The 10,832-nt window shown below is 43.0% G+C and overlaps 1 protein-coding gene across 1 annotated transcript in view; it reads right to left on the reverse strand.

The window, feature by feature from the left end:
- The window catches only part of Zdhhc21 (zinc finger DHHC-type containing 21), a 62,892-nt gene extending 53,109 nt beyond the window's left edge, over window positions 1-9,783 (reverse strand). The window contains exons 1-2 of the mRNA XM_008848835.3: window positions 9,634-9,783; window positions 1,844-1,988 (exon numbers count right to left, since the gene is read on the reverse strand). The gene's annotated coding sequence lies outside the window, so the exon portion shown is untranslated. The remainder of the gene's footprint in view (window positions 1-1,843; window positions 1,989-9,633) is intronic.
- Between the last annotated feature and the right edge of the window lie 1,049 nt (window positions 9,784-10,832).

Here is a 10,832-nt window from a genome sequence, read left to right on the forward strand (position 1 = left end):
CATGCAATAAAAATAATAAAATATTTTATAAAATGTGAAAGCCTTTTTACATAGTAGTTTTATGTCTGTATCTACAAAAGTACAGGAGAATGAACAGGCAGACATGCATAATGGGGTGTGCATGGACACAGCACTCTTGGTAATCATGAAAGTATGGCACCATATTAAGTTTTATCAAACACTTAATCAAAACTCATAAATGTACGCTTAAGACTGACATGTTTCATGGCATATAAATTAACCTTTAAAAGGTCTAAACAGTAAACCAATACTGAACTCTAGCTAGTGATATGTCTATTGAAGAAGACATTAGTTACGGGTACATGAGAGCATTCAGGTGTTACACTACAAAATTTATTTCCATACTGCTGTTTGAAATTTGTCAAGATTAAATGCTGGGGGCAGCAAGTTACAGAACAGTATGTATAACACTTTTTGTTTGTTTGAAAAAAGTATGTATGGGGCTGGAGTGGTTAAGAGCACTGGCTGCTCTTGCAGAGGACCGAGGTTCAGTTCCCAGCACCCACATAGTGGCTAACAACCGTTATAACTCCAATTCCAGGGGACCAATACCTTCTTCTGACCTCCATGGGCATTGCATAACATGGGTGCACTTACATGCAACAATCAACACACTCATACACATAAAATAAGAAAACTTAATAAAGTATTTTTTAAAGAAAAAAGTATGTATAAGTAATTTCTACACAGAATATAGAAAAAGAAGCCTGGAGAAAACACAGCAACCAACATGTGAACAGTGGTTATTCCATAATAATGTGCCTTATCTTGGCAAACTGTCACGTTCTGTTGGGCTCACTGAGAAGCTGGCTTGGAAGCAGGGCTGTGTTCCCTCACCACCATTCCTGACCTAAGCATATTTATGACACGTATCCTCCAAACCCCTTGTCCCGGGCTGGGCTGCCTCCCACAACTCTGTGACAGGGAGGAAAGAGAACAGCCAAACAGCCCAACGTAAAAGCAGTATCCTTGAGCACAGCTAAAAAGAAACCATTTCCAATAGTTTTCTACTGTTTGTCCCACAGTATAAAATGCCTGCAACAGGAATGGAAGCAAGAAGCCCAGCCATAGAAGCTCATCCACACAGAGAAAGCTCAGCTAGAACCCCGGGATGGCCTCAGCTTCCCCAGTCATCCCTGCTGGAAGCTGCAAGCCCCAGTCTGACGATGCTACCCTGTCTGCTCTCTGTCAGGCTCTCATCCTGTCAGGCTGGATGCCGACATTCCCAATTTGAGGATGTTTTGTTATTTGCTGCCTCTATCTATCTGCTACTTGATAAGCATTCCTTTGCCTTTGCTTACTATACTTAATAAGCTCAGTCATTCTAGACTACAGGCATGGCTACCACAGATCATTCTGCGGACCGTACACAACATGACTGAAGAGGATGAGCAGTGAGAGGAAGGCTTTTGAAGTACATGCAAAAATGAACATGTTCTTCCAAATGTATCAATAAGTACATGTAATTCTAAATTCTTTTCAACTAACTGAAAGATAGAAATAGCCCGAGGGACAGGCACCTATAATCCTGCAAACAAACGTTAAATTTGAGACCCTCTTTCTCACTTAAAATGAACTGAGAAATGCAGTGCAGGAAGGCCTGTGCGACCCATTAAGATTCGTGATTTACAAAGGTGAAAGGGTTTTAATGGGAAAATCTGTTGTAAGAAAAGTTCAGTAAAATTTAATATGATAAGTTTAAATAAGCATAAATTAACTACATTTGCTAATGAACAATTAAGGATCTAAACACCAGACTCCAAGCACACACTAAGTCACAGAAATTAAACACATTCCCATGTAAAATCAAATACCAACTTACCACTGCAAATTCACGGAGATGAGCTGTGATTTTTCTGGTACTTGCATTTATAAGTGTTATCTTCTGGACTCATTCTTCTATTTATTCTTTAAATCACTTATTCCACCAAATGGACCTCTCTTCAGTAACAGTCCTCCATGAGTATCTATTAACAGTTGAGCAAATAACAATCTCTCACAAAGCTAAAAACAGCAAACACTTAAATCTGTGAAAAATGCCAATAACCAAAAGTTTAAATTGAGAAACAAAATGACCCCTCACCTGACTCTGAGCTCGTATCCCACCCATCTACCCGGGATCAGCACTGACCACCATTCCCAGAAGCTCTCTTTTGAAGTCACCCAATTCCCACAAAACCACACAAGAATGTGTCCCACAACTGGGCTTCTCTGCACTTCCTCAGCCACAGATCACAGAATCACAGCACTTTCTGAGATTGCTTGTGAAAATGCAGTATAATGTCCATCCAAATGTCAAGCTGGAGGTAGCCAATCACTACAGAGGAGCAGGATAGTGAGTTTAAAATAGATGTTTAAGTTCAAAGTGTTTTAAGAAAAAAGTTCTCCTCCTGTAACAAGACCATTATGAAAGTCATCAACAAAGGTGAATTCCTGTGGTTCAAATTTACAAAGATAATATTATAAAGACTTTGACATAGGATATACCAATTCACTTCTTTATTTACCAGCACTTATTTACTCATTATACACTACTGTTTGGCACAGGGCACAGATGAAAAGGGAAACGCTCTTCTCAATGGAGGCAGACAAGCAAAGAGACAATGATACTATGTAAGAAACACTAAAGTAGAGGGCAAAGGGGCAGGAATCTACCACAAGCTATAAGGATACCAGCACACGGGATGCTAGGGAACAAATCCCAAGGTCAAATTCACACTTGGAGAAGAGTGGCAATCTTAAAACTAGACTTGGGTGGATGGAGAAGCACTGAGATCAACTCCTCACATGAAGCTGCTGCCTAGGCATGAAATGATGAGGATGCATGGTAAGCACCCTCAAAACACTAGTCTAAAAGGGGGGTGAAGGGTGTGTGTGTTTAGGAAGACAGAAGGCATAATAAAAGGCACATCTACAGAAAGTTTTCTCTCATTTTTACTATCTTACTTTGTGTATTTATTTATTGGTTCTTTTGAGACATGATCATCTTATATAGCCCAGGCTAGCCTCTACTCTTCACAATCCTCCTGTCTAATCCTTCCAACTGCTGGAATTCCAAGCATGCACCAGCATGACCATCTTTTATAGCTTAATGATTAAACTGATAGGACCATTCATCAGTGAAGCAATGAATCAAAAGTATACTCAAGGACAGCTTCCAAATGCTTGACATGGGAGCTAGGTGAAGACGATTCCATTCTCCAAGAGAAAGGCAAGTTATGGGTGTGTTAAGCACGCTGCTGCAAACACAGCCACCGTAAGTTGCTACACACAGAAGATATAAAAATATATCAAAATCATCATCTCTGCATTTCCATCCCCAATAAATTTAGGGATACAAACAATAACAACAACAAAAAAGAAACCAGTATTTTTTTCCGGGGCCAGGTTTTAGTATGGTCATAATTATCAGACTGAAAAATGTCATTTCTTCCTACTACCTTTTAAAAAATAACTTTTTGGCCAGCGTGGTGGTGCATGCCTTTAGTCCCAGCTCTTGGGAGGCAAAGGCAGGTGAATCTTTGTGAGTTCAAGGCCAGCCTGGTCTACATAGTGAGTTCAGGTCAGCTGGGACTACAGGGAGACCCTGTCTCAAAAAGACAAAAAAAAAATTATTATTTTTATTTTATGATTGCTTGCATATATGTACGCGCACCCATGCCGTGCAATGCCCACAGAGGTCAAAAGAGGGTGTCGGATACCCTGGAATTGAGTTAAGGACAACTGTTAGCTGCCATGTGGATGCTGGGAACTGAAACTGGGTTCTCTGCAAGAGCTGTCAGTGCTCGTAACCACTGAGCCATTTCTCCAGCCTATTTTTCTTTTCTTTTTTTTTAAGACAAGGTCTCGGAACTGAGTTATGGATGGTTGTTAGCTGCCATGTGAGTGCTGGGAACTGAACCCAGGTCCTTTACAAGAGCAGCCAGTGCTCTCAACCACTGAGCCATCTCTCCAGCCCCCTACTAACTTTTTAACCTAATTCAAAGAGGTCTCAGTTGCACCCTACTTCTTAGGGATAAGATATGGTATGACAAAATTGAGGAGCTGCTACCACAATGGTAAATAAGTGCCTCTTTCCAGAAAAGAAGTCAAACAGAATTAAATGTAGTCAACAGTGTTTTGAAACACGGCCAAAGTCGGTCACACTGTGGAGGCCTAGACGCTGGGCAGCTTCCTAGCAGCTTCTGCCAGTCACATGATAAAGTGACAGCACAGGCTAGTCATCCCTGAGTCACATCCCAGTGGCTGACTCCAAATCAAGAAAATTTTCACTTCACATTACAGTTTTCAGAGCTATATCACAGACACAGTAGCCAAAAAGGGGTGAACACTTCAGAGCTAGTGATACCCCACTACCACTGTGGGATCAAACATCATTTTTGTGGGACAGAACTACATTAAGCCCCAAATCCAAAAGTTCAGGGGATAACAATATTCCAGTGCTTCAGCACTATAAAATGTCATTAAACATTTTTACCATTGTAAGTCTGAGAAATTACAAACAACTCACCAGTTAATTTTTCAAACACACTACAATAAAAAACAAAGTTGCAGTTGTGTATCTTTAAATGTGCCCTTAAAGCTACTTGACTTTTGATCTAAAAACTGGTTGATCATGGAAGCTAAGTTTAAAACATCAGCTCTAGCTGATTTTAGTAACTACCCAATGAGCTAATTCAATATTTATTTATTTATTTATTTATTTATTTATTATTTATTTATTTATTTGTCTTTTTTGAGACAGGGTCTCCCTGTGGCCCCAGCTGACCTGGAACTCACTATGTAGACCAGGTTGGCCTTGATCACAGAGATCCACCTGCCTTTGCCCCCTAAGTGCTTGGGTTTAAAGGCATGTGCCACCAAGCTGGCCCTGAGCTAATTCAATTTTTAAAATATCACAGATATGTAGCTTGATTAGCAACAAAGTAGATATAACTCTTGTACGGTCACTACAATGGGAGAGCTATGGTCAGTCTCTTTTTGCTTTCCAGGCTTCACTAGGACTCTGAAAAATGAAGATAATAATACAGGACTGCTGTCATACTTAAATGAGAAGCTGCCTAACAAGGAAACATCACTGCCCACACAGTAACTGTAAAGGGAAGTGGGGGAAGGGAGGCATATTTATAGTTGAGTTTTACTTCTAACTTTAGCAATTCGCAAATAAAAGAACTCCTGATTCCCATCATCCCATTATTAAAAGTGGTGCTAACATGTGAAACCACAGAATTTGTGACGGCATGCACAAGACCTGTGCAAGCCAGGCCAGACAAAAACCCAGCATGGAGGGGGAGATGGGAGAAGCACCAACCCCAGCTAAGGGTCTACTGCCAACTGACAGCTGCTGAGGACAGAGTCGGTTTTCTTTAAGGGTGTGACGCCTGGTAGCTTGACTCAGTACTCCTTTAAAAAGAGAAATATAACAATAAAGGACATGAAGTTGGGGGAGGGTAAGGTAGATGGGGGAGGGTGTCTATAAATATGATCAAAACACATTGCATGAAATTGTCAATGAATCAATAAAAGCATTTTAAAAACAGCAGTAACAACAAAGTGGTACTAAAATTTAGACATTCATTTATTTTCTACTTTGTCTAAAACCAAAGCCTGTGAACTACTTGTAAGAAAAGGGCTTCAGTGACAGATGTCTCAGTCAGTAAAGGCAACAGCCATCAAGCCTGGTTAGGCTGGAGTTCCATACCTGGGACCCACGTTTTGGAAGGAGAGAACTGACTCACACTTAGCCTCTCACCTACATGTGTGCTCTATGGCAAACACACATGTACACACATGCACACTCATTCACACAAAAGCAGTACGATGTCAGAACACCTTCAGCTACTGCAGTCCTTCCACTGCACTGTTATCCTACAAGTGTGGGGGCTGCAGTCTCCATGATGCGTGGTGCATTTTCAAGCAGAAAACCAAAACTAGAGGTTTGATCTAAAATAGTGACTGAACTAAAGCACCTACTCTAAATCTCAAGAACAAAGTAGGATGTCAAACTAAACAACAAAGTGTGGGGCTGGAGAGATGGCTCAGTGGTTAAGAACAGTGGCTGTTCTTGAAGAAGAACCGGGTTCGAATCCCAGCACCCACATAGCAGCTAACAACTGTCCATAACTCCAGTTTCCAGGGATCTGACAGCCTCTTCTGTCCTCCGCAGGCATTGCACATGGGTGCACTTACCTACATGCAGGCAATACACAAAATATTTATGGCCAGGTGTGGTGGCACACGCCTTTAATCCCAGTACTTGGGAGGCAGAGGCAGGGGGATTTCTGTGAGTTCAAGGCCAGCCTGGTCTACATAGTGAGCTACAGGCCAGCTGGGGCTATAGAGAGACCCTGTCTCAAAAAAGACCAAAAAAAAAAAGTATACATATATAAAAGAATAAAGTGTGGAAGCAAAGAAGCACTTGATTTCAGAAGCTAATGAACAATTAAAGCAAGGCATTCTGAAGCCCAGTTCTCCAAAGAGTTTGAAAGAAATGTGGGCACGCGGCAGCATCCAAGCATGACACCCAGCACTACCAATGGTTGAACCCACTCTGTGGAACAAGTCTCAGCCATAGCCTTCTGGGGAGACCTGAACAGAGCTGTTGCTTTTCAGATACATTTGTTCTTCTGGATACCCGAGTCATGAGTGAAGAATAAATATAAACCATGCACCTCCATTAACAACACTACCCTATAGTGACGATTCCGCAGACTCTTCGGCAGAAAAATAACTCAGAAGACGTAGGACATCAACTACAGACTACCAATACCAAACACTGTTTTGATTGGTAAAAATTTCTGTGGGAATTTTTATTTAGGAACATAGGAGCACAAGGAGGAGGACAGAAAAAGCAACATTAAATGTCAGGTAGGGGGAAGCCCTACCTATGCTCCAAGCATAGCATAAGGAAAAACTCTCAGATACAGTCAAAGACAGCAGTGAGGAGGCCAAGGCTTTCCTGGTGCAAAGCAGCCATGTTCCTCCAAGTCGGAAAGCCAAGCAGCTGCTGACCTCCTAGTGCCCACTGGACCAAGGCACCCTGGAAGAAAAGGAGGCTAAATTAGGTCCCTTCACACAGCAGAATTCACCAAAACGGGCATGAAGCAAGCACACTAGCACTAAAAGAAAAGGCTTTCCTTGCCTGCTTCTTCCGCTGAAAATTCTGTAAGATGGAGAAAGCTTATTCCTTCTACAACCACAGAGAAAAAAACTTCAAAGTAGAAAATGGGTGAGTTAGAAGTAACCAGTGAATGGCAAAATACTAATTTTTATCTAATCCAGTAGGGGAGAGGCAACAGTTGTGTGAAGACAGCAGGTAACTATTTGGCTTCTGAAAACTGGGAAGGTTAAGCTGAGCTGAGCACAGAGGAAAAAGAGGCCTAAAACACAAAGACTCACCCAAAAATGACACAATTTGCAGATGTAAACCAGGAAACAAGTATATAAACTACCATTATACTAAGGTGTTTTGGGTCAGCTGCTTCCCATATGAAAAATCTGCCTATTCAACTAACTGATTCGACTTATCAGGGATTCTGAACCAAACAATCTGAATTCTGACAAGATGAGAGGCTGGCATCTTCCTACTCACTCATGGCTTTCCCCCTTTCCTTTCTTTTTTCCCCAGTGCCAGTGGTCATCAAACCCAGGGCCTTGCACATCCCAGGCAAGACTCTACCACCAATGACCTACAAACATACACACACACACTCTCTCACACACACACACACACACACACACACACACACACTCTACCAGGATCATGATATATATGTACATATCCCCAGTCCCTCACCTGTACTTTTTTATTGATTCTACATACTTCATTTTCAACTTTAGTAAGAGGTACTTATACATCAATTACTCTACTAGATGTGATACTTTTATTTCTAGCACATTTGAAAAGCTGAATCTAAGCCCTAATATTTTGCTAAATATAAAACGTCTTCATTCCTTTGCCTTCTCTGGCAAGACTGATACTGCCACCATGTAACATACTATGCTGAAAAAATTTTCGTTGGTTCACTCTTTATAACAGCTCCACGAAGACATTACAGAGCTCTCAGTTTCTCTACTAGCTCATGTGCATCCTCACAGATTTTGAATCACATGCGATGCTTAGAAAAATCAGGCAGTGGGCAAATGTAAAAAATGTTACAATCCACTATTTTTGTCTGCACCCTACCTATTAAGTTGATGTGTATGCACTTTAAATGTTTACATTTTTTATTAAATAAACTATCCCATAGATATGCAGACACAATTCTCATCAGTTTCTCTTAAATACATACTATTTTATTCATTCCAACTATTTAAACTCAACTAAAGTATGTTGAGTTTAACAGAAATCTCAACACTTTGAAGACATCTAATACAATTCTATTGTTTTTTATATCCAAAATGAATTCTGGAGTTTAAATGCACCTTCACCATGTTAAAAGCTCTTAAATTGTTTAAAAGCATGGTATTTGCCAAACAAACAGGGACAGCTTTAAAAATGATTTTTAAAAGTTTAGTCTGACCACCTAGCTGTATGCATAAGAAAATGAATGGGGTCATAGGTCGATGATGTACCCATGATATCGCAGAACTGGGGGGATTTGGCTTTTCTTTCTACCACCCCAAATCTCATTTGGGTCTTTCCAATTGATTTCACACCTCATATCTTCTTCAAAAATCTTACTATTATGAGATGAACTACGGAAAAAAGAGCACCTCTCTGAACTGTATCTTTGAAATGAATCTAAAGACTGGAAGAACTTCATGAGATACTGCACCAAAGGCTCTTTCATCTAGGAATGGCACAGACTAAGCAGTCATCAAATGTTAACTACTATTATTACCTTTTACCACAAAGTAGGTAGTGAATTTTTTGGGCGCACATATTAGCAGTGGGCGGAGGACCCATTTGACAAGTCTTTTTTAACTTACACTTAATTATCCTTATTTGTCATTATTTTGGACAGTACCTTTACTCTATGATTTATGACCCACCCACAATGACCTTGATTTTTTTACCCTTCTCTTGTACTTTTATTGACTGCTACATTGCAATATTTTCAGGTAATAATTGGCCAGGTCCTCTTAGCCCTGGAGATACAGACCTCCTCTACTGACTCACAAGGGATCTGAAAAATGTGACCCAAATATAGCTCGAGAAAGACCACAATTATTAAAGAGTCACTCCAGTTTAAATCCAGCTAGCGATTACAGAGAACCGTAACAAGCGCCAAGCGCTACTATGCAAAAAGCCATTTTCTCAAAACCATCCGTGCAGCTGAGACAGAGGAAGAAGGTCAATCAACGCGCCGCTTCTCCAGCCGGTCGCTCTGCGGCGTCGCACTAGCGACCTCAGAATGAATGGAAGGCTCGGTCACACCAGGGCCCCGGGCGGGTGCAGGGAGGGGACTGCGGCGGCAGGCGCGAACCTGGAGATCTGGGGTAACTACCCTGGTCCAGCTACCGCAGCGGGAGCCCGCCCTGCACCCGCAGCTGCCGGCGAGGATGCTCCGCACAGAAGCCCGGGCGCCGAGCGGCCGCAGGTGCAGCGCGAACCCGGAGCCGCCGCGGCTGGGCAGCGGGGACCCCCGCGGGCGCCGGCCCAGCACTCACCCCCGCGGCTGCTCCCGCCGCTCCCGCGCCGGCCGCTCTCCACCTCACGCCGCGCCACCTCAGCCTCCTGGCCGGACCGCGCTCCCCTTCCGCTTCCGGGAGCCCGGGTGCCAGGACCGACCGAGTGGGTGTCCGCATGCCCGCGCGCCCGCGCGGAAAGACGGCCGTCGTCGCCGTCTCCGCTTCGCGCCCGGGAGCTGCGATGGGAGCCGCCGAGGGCCGAAAGACCGAAAAGCGCGCGGCGGCCGCGCCCGAAGAGCCGCCATCACCTGGGCAGCGCACCTGGCAGCCCGGCCACGCCCTGCCCCGGCCTACTTCTCGTCCCGGCACTGCTCTGCACCCGACCAGGCCTCATCTAAAAGCCGTGCACGTATCCTCCCTTCCGGGGATACAGTCCGGAGGCCTCGCTTCCCCCAAACTCCTTCTAGCTATCCCATGGTACCTTGCTTCAAAATGGGTACTGCAGCCTTAGCACCCTCTGGGATCTTGTAGAAAATGCATGGTCTCCGGCCTGCTTAATCCGTGTCTGCGTTTTAATAGGATCTCCAGGTGACTCCTATTCGTGCACTTTAAAGATTGGAAAGCCATAGTGTATGATCTTTCGGAGTCGGAAGGCCCCGGCCATCCAAGACTTTTCCTATTCTTGGCATCTTAAAACCATACTCAAATAATCTTTACTTATATTTCAGGAGCTCTCTCTTAAAAACTGACAGTTTTCCGAAGGTCGGTGTAACCTAGGAAAGGAATGATCTCAACAATTCAAATAACCCACCGCCCCATCTACTTGTGACACTCAACGCCCAAAATACAGTAACTAAAGCTTGAACTGTAGTTTCTAAACAGTGTTTTGGAAAGCTTACGCTGTTTGCAAGGGTTATGCCTACATATAGGAGAGAAATTACCTGCCATATAAAGTCTGTACTTCTTTAAAACGGTATTAGAAGCCTTCCACAAATGGAGTGTTCCTAGTGGTACCAGTCACTCTGGTCCTGGGATCACAGTTATACTAACTCTAATCTTACCTTCAACTAACTTGGTTCGTTTCCCTTAGAATTTTCTAGGTTTTATTCCCCTAAAATGCCCTCAGAGCCAGGATAGGAAGAAAAAGAAAACTAAGGGGATGTAGGAAAGTAAAGTGTTCCTTTGATCTAGAGGGAGAGAAAGAGGCCTAAACCTGTCTGGGCATTCTCTCTTATCAA

Source organism: Nannospalax galili, unplaced genomic scaffold (genome assembly GCF_000622305.1).
Source record: "Nannospalax galili isolate Female #2095 unplaced genomic scaffold, S.galili_v1.0 scaffold663, whole genome shotgun sequence".
Lineage (NCBI taxonomy): Eukaryota > Metazoa > Chordata > Mammalia > Rodentia > Spalacidae > Nannospalax > Nannospalax galili.